Below are 13,389 nucleotides of genomic sequence, written 5' to 3'. Positions count from 1 at the left end.
ATGTGATATTTGTTCAAACTTTATTTTACGTCGATTGCAGTTAGTTCTTACAGTGTATAACACTCCTCACAGCTCGTACTCTTTCGGAATATACAGCTCCGATACGAATATGGAGCATCACGGGAGGCCAGGATACCAGGTTAGGTTCCGATCACTTCATTGTGATGTTATCGGTACATTGCAAGGTCTGCGACGTGCCGCGTGCTACCTTGCAACGTCGTCAGCACTTTTCTCCGTCTGTACAAGTAAACAGTTCCTGACATCTTGCTACTACGTGTTAGGTAAACTCGTTATATTCTCCACTAAAGTGATTGAAGAGAAATTATTGCAGAAAATGCAGTATGAACTGTGTGTTGCCGTTCTCCAAGCGTAGATTTTCTACTGCATGTTACATCAAAATTGTAAATTGTTGGGGCAGTGCCATCATCTTGGTAAAAGGTGGTAACTTACTGTGAAACCGAATCTGCGTGACAACACTTAACTGGACAGTCATGTAGAAAACTGAAATCAACTGGTAACGGGAATCCATCATCAATAAGCAAACACAGACATAAAAAACAACACCATGTATTTCATTTTCATAGACATCACATTTAACTATAGAAAAGAAGCCATAATCTTACGTCACAAAACATAAATGGTCCGGATAAAGGTCACACATAAGCTAACTCAATATTCTACGGATTTTTTTCTTCAAATATCTTAATTTTTGTCATGTGATAAATAAAATATTACATTCTTTCTACAGTTGATATAAACAATATTTAACTGGTTGGTTTGTTCTAAGATATATATATATATATATATATATATATATATATATATATATATATATATATATATATATATATATATATATATATATATATATATATATATATATATATAATTAGACTTCATTCATAAATTAAAATGAAAACTAACACATGCAGTATTCCATATTCGGACAATGCCGATCCTGAGCATAGCTGGAATGCTATCCTTTAATACAGAATTACTGTGAAGGGTAGTCTAACGTTAATGTTTCTTGGACTTTACGTCAACTTTTAATGTGGAAAACGCAAATGATTTAATGTTATATGTATTGGGAGAATTGTGTTCCTTGAACAATAAATACACAAATACATGCTTGGAAGAGGCATATGGCCTCTCTCTCTCTCAAACTTACTTAATCTCTTAATGATCGTTTCGAAGAGGCATGCAGTAATAACGCTGAAGTTTTGTGTTGGACACTGCAAATAATATATGCATTAATACATGAGTCAGAACTACTGGTCGTTCAAGCGCTGAAAGATGGGATATCATACTCCAGGTTGCATTGTATTTATAAATGAACTTCTTGATGCTTTATCAACGTGTAAGTTTAACAGGATCATATATTTTATAATTTTATATATTAATGTTTTAATTAGGCAGAAGTAGATACTGTATTATTTTATGTAATTACTGTTCATTGATCAGTGAAATAAATTCATCAGTTGCAATTATTGTGTTATTCTCATTTTACACATATGTAGCCATTTAGACATCCTTGAACCAGGATTACCTGTTCGAGTTTTGTTCACCATGAGCAATGAAATTACCCTGATTCCTGTTCATGCTGGGTTGTTCTATTGTATGACAAGTGGTAAGTAACTTTTTGATTGGTTAGTTTGTTGCTTGTCTGTATAAACAACATAGCATGAACAGCATATTAGTGGTGATCATTCCATTGGAGCTTCTCACGGGTGCTGGTCATGGGATTGCAGTAAGAAAAGTGCCTAATGATTCTTTTGCTTCAAGGAAAATTGTCTGTCTGATCTCTACTTTTGCTCTACACACTGATTGTTTTGTTTAGGTTTACTTGGTACACTATCTCTCTAGATGGATCTCTCTAGATGGATAATTAATAAATATATGGGGTAGTAAGTCATTCGTATTGAAGGTATTGTAAACAGAATCACTGTAGATGATCTTTTCAGTCACATGGACATCACTTAGGATAAACTGTCCAAAGATGATCTGCAAAAAGAAATATATTAAATAAAGAATTTTGAAGACTTCTTTTCCAGAAGTGAAACAGATTTGGGATTAACGGCAGCTGTAAAGCATCTCATCAATCTGATCGTCGAAACACCTTTTAAACAAAGATACCGTCAGATACCCCCTCCATGTACAGTGAGGTGAATGATCACCTTAACCAGTTACTCGCTAGCTAGCTGAGTGATTCGTAAATCACATAGTCCTTGGGCCAGTAATGCAGTTTTAGTGAGGAAGAAGGATGGAAAACTTCGTCTGTGCGTTGATTTTCGTCAGTTGAATAAGATGAAAATCAAGGATTCCAATGCCTTGCCCAGGATTGAAGATATCTTGGACTGTTTGGCTGGATCTATATATTTTACAGCGCTGGATATGAAGTCGGGGTATCATCAAATTGAATTAGATGAATTTCATAAGGAGAGGACAGCCTTTACAGTGGGTCCACTAGTTTCTACGAGTTTGAGAGACTGCCCATGGGGCTTTGCAATGCACCAGCTACATACCAGAGATTGATGGAAGATTGCTTCGGGGATATGCATCTGACTGTCTGCGTGATCTATCTAGATGATATCATTTTCGGTAAAACCTTTGAAGAACATTTAAAAAATCTGGAAAAGGTCCGAACAAGGCTTAGGGTTTGTGGTTTGAAGTTGTCCCCAAAGAAGTGGCAATTCTTCAAGAAAATGGTCATATATGTCGGCCACGTTGTATCAGAGGCAGGTCTTGAGGCAGACCCAGCCAAGATTGACAAGATCATAAACTATTATAGGCTACGTTGACATTGCACAATATTTCGAGCTGCACACAGATGCCAGTCAACACTGCCTTGGTGCGGTTTTATATCAGATTCAAAATGGCATCAAGCGAGTAATCAGCTTTTCCAGCAGAGGTTTAACAAAACTAAGCGAAATTATTCAGGGCATCGACTGGAATTCCTAGCATTAAAATGGTCAATCACTGAGAAATTCATTGATTACCTCTATGGACAGTGTTTTACTGTGTTCACTGAAACCAGTCAGTTCACGTCTATTCAGCCAAACATGATGACATTGGTCATCGATGGTTAGCTACTCTAGCTGATTATAGCCATGATATCATTTACAGAGCCGGTTCGAGGAATTTGGAGGCGGACGATTTATCTCGGTTGCCATGTGTAGAGAGTAGAAGCAGCACCAAGGCTATGAAGACTATTACCAAAGAGACCGTACATGCTCTCTGTAATTCAGCTAGTGCCCAAACATTTGTTGAAAGTCTTTATCTGTCTGCAGATGTTGTTGACGACATTGACTCTGGTTCGGGAATTGGCGCAATGACAGACAGAGGCTGAAGAGTTGCTCAATCCAAGAATCATGTTATACGGGAATGGGTACATCATGTACGAGACAGAGGAAAGCCTAATCGACAGTCTCTACCTACTGGAAGAGATTATTTAGCATCATTTCGGACCTTTGACAATTTATGCCTGCGAAGAGGTGTGCTATACAGGAGGACAAGTGCTGATGACCATGATCAACTACAGCTGGTACTTTCCAAGTCTCACCTTGAGGAGGCTATGCACTACTTACGTGATGATTGCTGTCATCTAGGCCGAGACAGGACACTTTCTTTCCTGAGGGATAGGTTTTATTGGCCTCGCATGGCAAAAGATGTGGAAATATGGATCCAAAGATACCATCATTGGATGCTAAGAAAATTGTGAAGGGATGTTCGAGCACCACTCATCTATATAGTGACCACACAGCCATCGGAACTCGTTTGCATAGATTTTCTGACTCTTGAGATGTCCAAAGGAGGGTAGCAAAATATACTGGTTAGTACAGATCATTTTACCAGGTTATCAGGTATGCACAGGCCATTCCGACAAGAAACCAGACAGCAGGACTACAGCCGAGGATCTGTTTAGTAGTTTTATAATGCATTATGGTATCCCCAGAGTTATATTCAGACAAGGGTGCAAACTTTGAAAGTAAGGTCGTCAAGGAATTATGTCAAATACTGGAATAAAGAAGTCTCGCACTACACCCTATCATTCAATGGGCAATGGTATGTGTGAGAGATGGAATAAGACACTGCAAGATATGTTGGGAACTCTCAACCCAGTTCAGAAAAGGGATTGGAAAAGTTATTTAGGACCATTGGTTCATGCATATAATTGCACGCGCCATGAGTCTACAGGTCAGACTCCATTCTTTCTGATGTTTGGAAGAGAGCCACGTATACCTCTCATTTGGATTGGGTAGTGGATCGGGCAATTTGTCCATTAATATTAAATCTCTTCGGAACCGATTGGAAGAATCGTACAAACTAGCCACATGTCTTGCGGGAAAATCTCAAGAAAAACAGAAGAGGGTATACGACGTTAAAACAAGAACTTGGAGATATGGTTCTCGTGAAGACTGTGGCATTTGACGGAAAACACAAAATTGCTGATAGCTGGGAGACTAATGTTTATCTTGTGAAAGCCCAACCAAACCCGGATATCCCAGTATATGGTGTACGATTGGAAGATGGCAAAGGACCCAAACGAGATCTTCATTGAAATTTGCTGTTTCCTATTGGCGCCTTGCCAATTCAGTCGGGGGCATAATAATCGTAAGCAGGAGAAACAATCTTTCAGGTCTGCGACATCCAACACTAGAAATTCACCGAAGAATAATTTCAGAAAAACAGATTCTGACCAGGATGAAAAGAACTCTATATCGCTTTATCTTCCAAGTGATAATGAAATGATTGGTGTATCTAGTGGTTCCGAAACGGCAGATAACGGGAGATATGTCTGTCAGGAACACTGTTGAAGATGGTTTAGCCGTCGAAAATTCAGTTACAAACTCATCCAGTGAGTCTTAGACTGGATGATGAAACCTCTTCAAACCAAGATGACGGTATTCCCAATGTGAGAGGAGAATTTTGTTTCAGCTGGTGCAGTTGATGATAATGAGCAGAGTGGTCATACTGCTAAACAGTCTGGAGTTATGAATCCAAAAGACACTGTGATCAAAGTTGATAATGACTCACACCAGGGTTGAGAGCCCCAGTAAGGTAGTAGTTACCGACCAGATACGAACAGAGAAGAGTTCCTTGCCTGTTTCAGCACTACGACGTTCTAGTCAAGTGACGAAAGCACCTTCATGGATGACCTCTGGAGATTATGTGACATCCCAAGCCGTTAATGAGCCAGACTGGCTAACAAAAGTCAGTATCCTCCAGTCGTTCTCTCGCTCTCTTTCCATGCTTACCATGTGTACAAAATTTTACATATTATCAGCATTTCAATTCAAAGCTGCAGATATAAGGACGAATAATACCAAACAAAAATTTATAATCAGTATATACATTGTTTTACATATAATTCTTTTATGTACAGTACTGGCGAAGGTTTAGAACAAAATGTCTGAATATATATATATATATATATATATATATATATATATATATATATATATATATATATATATATATATATATATATATATATATATATATATATATATATATATATATATATATATATATATAGAACATTGCCTAGTTTTTAATAGGATTTGTTGTCTAAAGACACCTCATCTTGTAAAACTTGTGCATTATGTATATATATATATATATATATATATATATATATATATATATATATATATATATATATATATATATATATATATATATATATATATATATATATTAGTGACGTTGGAGAGTGCTCCCAATATATTATTTAAATTACCATAGAAGTCCTACCCCGGGCTCGATTTTGTAGGGAGTGAAATTAGTGATAGAGTGAGGTAAGACTCAGAGCCACCATTCAGCAATGCCGACAGTTAAATTATTGAGAACACAAAAGGTGTCATTCAAAAGAATAACAATTTAGTACAATTCAATATTCAGATGATAATAATTTCCCAATCACTCTTCTTCCTCTCGACCAAGTGATAGCCTATTGCATCCTTTGATTTATAGTGTGATATCACTTTTCCACCTGTCCTTGTTTTTTACTCATATGTATCTCTCCTATCCCGCCAATTGTTTCTCTACTTCCGATTTTCCTCCTAAGTCCTTCTCCTAGACTGCTCCTTCTCCAATTCCTCATCCTCGACTCATTTTACTCCTACTCCTTGACTCTGGTATCCGACTAGCCTTCGATTCACAATTGACTTCTCCACTAGTCTCTATTCCGTCTCTCCTAGAGACTCGGGACTAAACCACACTGGAAGTCTGTCCCCTAAAAGCTTCTTGTGAAAACACAAGGACGTTAGCATATTTCCTTAGCCATCTAGTCTCACACTAAAGCAACAATCAATCATCAGATAAAGGCTATTACAGTTTTCGGTCACGCATTCGTGGACATCGAAATACACATACGCTCTTGTATGGTAAATAACGTCGTAATAAAAGCACGGTATCAACTACTTATCATACAGACATCAATAAATTGCGTCACATCAGTATATATATTCTTAATCTCATTATACTGAACAATAGCACAGCAATCAGATGCATTTCTGTACATTACATTCCCACAAGTGTACACAAATATTCATATATATATATATATATATATATATATATATATATATATATATATATATATATATATATATATATATATATATATATATATATATAACTTTACACACTGCAATCATTTTACAATGTTAAAATTCAATTCAACAGTTGTAAAATCTAACAGAAAAGAAAATAATTAAATGAGAGAGAGTACATTAAATTAGTCGATTGAAACAAAGACTCTATAGATTTTTATGATTGCTTTTTGATATTCTGACCCATCCGCTGCACAAAAACAAACCTGGAAATATATAGTACTATGTAATTCCGATGATGTCTTCGTGCTTCAGTGCCAGTAAACAGAATTAAAAAACTATTTACCCAGAGTCCATAATTCATAATAATAAACTTCCTGTAGAAGCTTGGACAACTGGGCTTCAGACGGTATCATATATATTACAAGCGCTGAGCGCACCTTGGATTGAGCCACCACAAGCGCACCGACAGCAGTAATAGAAAATACAGTAGAAAAGTAAACCAAAGCAATAGAACATGAAATGTTAAACAAAGTTATAACGAAAAACGCCGAGGAGCAACGTACGGAGAGTGCATTTTCGAGCGAGCGAAGTAGATCAGCACCAACTATTCAGGCGTACCAGACAGAAATAGTAGAATACACACACGATGTGCTTCAAGGAGACAAATTCCGCCTACTCTGCATTCACGACCTAGATATGAGTCCCATGCTGACCCTAACATTTCCAAGATACTCAAAGTATGTCACCGAATCTACCTTATACCGGAAGTTAAATGAACCCTGGTGGCACAACAGAAGAATTTCAAGTAGGCTTTTGCAAATCCAAAATCCCTTTTATGGCCCCGTGGGTCCAACTAAGTGGACAAAAATCAGACCCTCGACTTCATTTGACAACGCGGAAGATATATTGAGGCTCACGTGCTGCTTTTAGGAGATCTAATTCTCACATTTTCACTAGTTCGGACACGGATAAGCCAGCATCAGCATCACGACGCATCTGTGCACGAATTCCAGACAATAACCCTGATCAGTAAGAAGTTACTGTGGGGATCATGAAGATTCATCGGTGACACTCGGAAGTCACATTCCATTGAGCAAGACCCAAAGGAACGCCTAGATATGAGTCCGCATTATCTAATTCATAAATTATAAATCTTTCTAGCACAGGTAATTTTAGCTGCAAAGCAGGAAGCAGTCGGGAAGCAAGAGCTAGCAGTCGCCTCAGATGCTAGCCTTTTCAGGAAGTCAAAATCCCAGCTTTGAAACCTTCTTTGATTTTGAATGTGCTCAGTTCATCGAGAACGGAAAGCAAACAAAATCAATAGACTGTCTGATTGCCTGAACGAAACGGCACTAGAATTCGCAAAGAAACTGAAGTGTCATTTTATACAGAAGTACACAATGAGATGAACTATTACTTTAGCCCCTCCCCCAAGCTCCAGTCTCTACCTGCCGATATATTCAATTTGTTATGCAACAGGAATCTGAGTTTCTCAGAAAGGTGTACCTTACTTGTCTTAGACAGAGATTTGACTAATATTACTTCAGAATTTAAATTGCTTATGAAAATTTAGTATCAAAAAGTCTAGAAAACGATTTCAACTTTTAAGTAAGTTATGTTCTATTTCGTTATTTTTTCTTCATCTTCATTCAGAACATTAATTGTTTTTATTTAATTTTATTTATAACTATCAACAACAATACCTATATGCTGTTTAGATACCGGGATAAACTCTCATATAATCATTTATCGTTTATTTACCGAATATAAGCATATAGGCACGATGGTGCTATTATATGTAGTGGGAAGCTAGCTTTCAGTGTAATTTCATTACTTTGGTTTAAAAACTGAATCTGGAGAGGGATAATGTGGTGTAAAATTTTATGATCAGTTGTATATAAAATATATGCTGCTATTAATACGTATGAAATCTTATTAATTAACTCAGCTGTGGCAGCAGTCATAGCCTTTGTTTATCTCGCCTGCCAAATTAAGGACAGAATTTCTTACCCATCATTTCTTTATCACTTAAAAGTGTTTAAACCATTGCTGCCATGTGTATTCAATATCTATCTATCTATCTATCCATCCATCCATCCATCCATCGTTTTATCTATTTGTGTGTGTGAAAAACGTATCTGAGAAAAAGAAGTCCGAAAAAATGCCTATTCTTATTGCTTGTACACAACTATGCCCCTAATCCCTATAACCTTCCCACCCGAACCCCAGAACGCTAGAATCATCCATTTGTAATATAATTATAAAGATAAGCTGGTTTTGAGCAATGAGGAGCACTTGACCATGAAATTTAAAATTAGACGCCTTTTTGCCCAGCGATTAACGTGCAAAACTTTCATCGGGTTCGTAATCTGAGTAAGCAGGTGTGTGTGTGTGTGTGCGAATAGGCTTTTTAACGTAGCTTTAACAATTGTTCAGTCATATCGCTACAATGTCTGCAGTGTGGCAGTTTATAGTGATGTCTAGCACTGGGGCATCATGCCGCAGACATGTAGCATGATGTTCCACCTAGTCACATTATCCTGACACCAGGCCGACCAGTCCTAACACTAACCTCTTAATGCTGAGCGCCTAGTGAGGCAGCTATTAGTACCATTTTCGAAAGTCTTTGGTATGACTCGGCCAAGGTTCTTGCTCTAGAATGTCAATATTTTCATAGTGAAGGCTTTTTAGAAGCATGCAGGAACGCGTATTTAGAAAACACAAGTATTTTGAATTTAATGACCAAAATACCATTTCACAGTCTGAAAGAAAAAGAAACGTTCAAACAAGAGTGCAGACACTTCTGAGAATACATTATTTTTGTCAGCCACTTTGATATTCCACATTTGTTACAATGACTTTCGGGTAAGTGTACAATTCTGGATAAAGGAAATGGCAAAGTGTGCATTTGTAATCTGTCTTATGTATATTTGATTTAATTATATCTGATTTAATATATATTTATTTCAGTTTCATTGTTTGTCAATTTTTTAAAAAAAAAATATTTTTCATTACATGTTATATTAATGTAAATTTATTCATTAGAGATGATACTCTTTTTTTAGAAAATAGTTTGACCTTGACTGTTAGTTCATAAACACCAGGTGTTTATCTAAATCCTGACCTTGTTTCAGAATTTGTAGCAACCTTCGTAAACAAGTTCTACTTTATTTTAAAATGACTGGTTGTTTCCAAGGTCATGATGGGACCTTGTGTTTAAGATATAAACATTTTTATTTATTTCTTAGATAAAAAAATGATTGGTTTTCGTCAGGATCACACTGGGTAAACGTGATCTGTAACAAGTAATTGCTTCTATAAACTTCCAGAAGATGATCACGTCACCCTTGTTTACGTTTTAGAAAGCCCATATAACCTATGTTTTGGAGAATTAATCTCAGTAGAAATTGGGCTGTTAAACTGTTAGTTGTATGTTGTGCTGTTTGGAGTTATTTCAAATTACTTGGTTTGGAGTTATTTTAAATTACTTCGATTCAAAAGGATTAATTATATTATTTTTCTGGAAAATACGTGTGCTCATGTAATTGTGTGGAACAAGGACAGTTTTTTTATATAAAAATATATTCAGCTATCAGAAACCGGAGTGATAATTCTTGTTTCTACAAGGAAGTGTAAACTTCAACACTATCGATTGTAGCATACGTCATCGTCTTCCATCTTGGATTCTTCGTCGAGCTTCGAACGTGAAATCAGTAGAACATTCTGGATTTTGATTCTATACAACAGTACGTTTTTTTGGGGGTGTTTTTTTTACAGACTTTTTCCAGGGAAATAAATTATTGTGTTTTGAAAAGCTTGTTGTTTTTACTCTTTCTTGTGTTACTGTTCATTCGAGCCTCAACAAGTGATATAAGACTTATCTATCGTTCTTGATCAGGAAACAACTGTCCCTTATAATGGAACGATGGTCGCCGTGTTTACTTGACATAAATCAGAACTGAAACTAATAGAGGAACATGTGATCAAAAGAAAGGTCATATTTAAAAATAAGCTTAAGTTTACCGTCTGTCTTTTACAGATGTGTGGTCAGATAACTTGGAAAAATAAGAAAGAAAAAAAAATAAAGAGAAACTAAAGGGAACTATGATGTTGATCTGATGATAAACAGATTACCGTAATTCATAAATTTCACTTCATAACACATATTTCTGTCACTTCAACGCGTGATACTAGCTCAAAGCAGGGGTATTTCGCACTCGGTTTGTTTGTATGTCTATTTTTTTATTTCTTTTCTACTACATGTAACAGCGTACCTTTTTATTATATTTTACCCTTTTAGCTCGAATTATTATACAGTAGTGCCACACACACCCCTTTCGGCCTAGAACTTCAATTGAGTTAGTCTTAAAATCTATTAAATCTAATTTTATTGTAATTTGAATTAAATTTCTGCCAATTATCAATTATTTTAGCTTGATGTGTCACATTATGCTGATAATAGACGTAGAACTGGCGTGATAAGGTAATAATATGGTAACCATTTTCAAATGCGGATAAAATGTTTGGATTATATATATATATATATATATATATATATATATATATATATATATATATATATATATATATATATATATATATATATATATATATATATATATATATATATAAGGAAACTGACAGCGATATGGCACTCTCCTAATTTAGACATCCGGGAACCTGTATTTTTAATTTGATCATGCCAACATATTTTGTTCTTTCTAGAAATTCGGAATTATGCAGTATAAAGTTCATTTGATTCAGACTTGCATTTTACTCCAACCAGGAACAACTGTAATTTTTTGTAATTGAATCAACTTTTTGCGAGTCGAACACAGATATTTGACAAGGACTTCCCGTTAGATCAATATTTGATACAGTCGCACTCAGATTTGTTCACAAGGACTTCCTGTGCAGTAAAATGCTTATTCTTAAACAGACAAAAAAGTCAATAACTTCGTACCGAAATCAGCTACGGGTTCATCTCTGATGACTGGGAATAGATACAAAAGTTTTAACATTAGATGTTAATGCTTGTCTTCCTAACGAAAACTGATATTAAGAAGTGAAGCATATACGGTAAATTAACTACTCCAACATGTTCTATGCATCAGTATATATGACCCAATTATACTAAGACTTATGCTGAAAGTACTCTAATGGTTTCATTAATTATGCTGTTATCCTATGGTTCAATGCTCTCAATTTATATACAACTTATGTTACACTTTGTTGCCGTGGTAACATTAACAATTATTGAATGCGGAAAATTTGTACTAAACTTGCTTGGCATGTATATTGTTGTTTAAAATACATTGAAAGGTGAAAGAGTTTAGGGGTGCTCAGAATTAAATACTCTTTGTGTGATAAAAAAAAAAATTAGCACGTAGCCCACAACTTTAAAATGGTGACAAAAAGAGAAACTTTACAAAGAGAAAATTGGTTGAAGTGATGTGTCCCGAATATTTCTATTAACATATCAGAGATGACGTTTGATGGATGTAATGTTGAGGAAGAAAATGCATCAAACTGAGGTGATGCATTTTGAACTAAGTACGATATCGACCATGACGTTTGCGTTTGAATGTGCAGCAAGGAATAAGGAAAAGAAATTAGCATTCATGCTACGTAACATAGTCCTCGGAAGGACTAGAAATTAACATTCATGCTACGTAACATAGTACTCGGAAGGAATATACATTAACATTCATGCTACGTAACATAGTACTCGGAAGGACTAGAAATTAACATTCATGCTACGTAACATAGTACTCGTAAGGAATATACATTAACATTCATGCTACGTAACATAGTACTCGGAAGGAATATACATTAACATTCATGCTACGTAACATAGTCCTCGGAAGGAATAGAAATTAATATTCATGCTACGTAACATAGTCCTCGGAAAGAATAGAAATTAACATTCATGCTACGTAACATAGTCCTCGGAAGGAATAGAAATTACATTCATGCTACGTAACATAGTCCTCGGAAGGACTAGAAATTAACATTCATGCTACGTAACATAGTCATCGGAAGGAATATAAATTAGCATTCATGCTAGGTAATAGTCATCGGAAGGAATATAAATTAGCATTCATGCTACGTAACATAGTCCTCGGAAGGACTAGAAATTAATATTCATGCTACGTAACATAGTCATCGGAAGGAATAGAAATTAGCATTCATGCTAGGTAACAGTCATTGGAAGGAATATAAATTAGCATTCATGCTACGTAACATAGTCTTCGGAAGACGAAAACTGAATAGCAATGACAAACATGAAGGAAGTCGGTCTTGTATTCCAAAGGAGAGTTGCTGATATCTAACTGAATGAGTGTTATGATATAGCGTCTAAGAAACTAATACGAAGTTGCAGCCATCTTCGTTTATTTCAGGAAAAAGTTTACGTAGTTACTTATCACATACCTGGTAAGGTTTTAAGTTACTCAAATAAACTTTGATTTGCGGATATGTAATTTATGCGTCCTATTTTGTTGCCCCTAAATTTCGTAGCCTACAAAGAAGGATCCTAATCTTAGAGGACATGAAGAGACATGTACCAAGATTTTCAATTAATTGTCTTGAAAGACACTATAGTGCGTGCAGACATGTTAAGGAAAAATAACATTGCAGGAAACAAAATTCTAGAACGTCATTTCAAGAATATCAGTAATCAAATCATCCTGATTTAATATAATTAACTGTAAATATATCTCCGCAAAATCAAGGGACAGGAAAATTAGTTTCTCTAAGGATATTATATATAGTGGGATAATGAAAATTTGAAATACAATAAGACCCATGCCTCTAAAAAGCGCTCTGAATA

Source organism: Sinohyriopsis cumingii, chromosome 3 (genome assembly GCF_028554795.1).
Source record: "Sinohyriopsis cumingii isolate HCF-2022 chromosome 3, ASM2855479v2, whole genome shotgun sequence".
In the NCBI taxonomy this organism is placed as follows: domain Eukaryota; kingdom Metazoa; phylum Mollusca; class Bivalvia; order Unionida; family Unionidae; genus Sinohyriopsis; species Sinohyriopsis cumingii.
The sequence above is the reverse complement of the archived record's forward strand: the minus strand, read 5'-3'. Positions refer to the sequence as shown.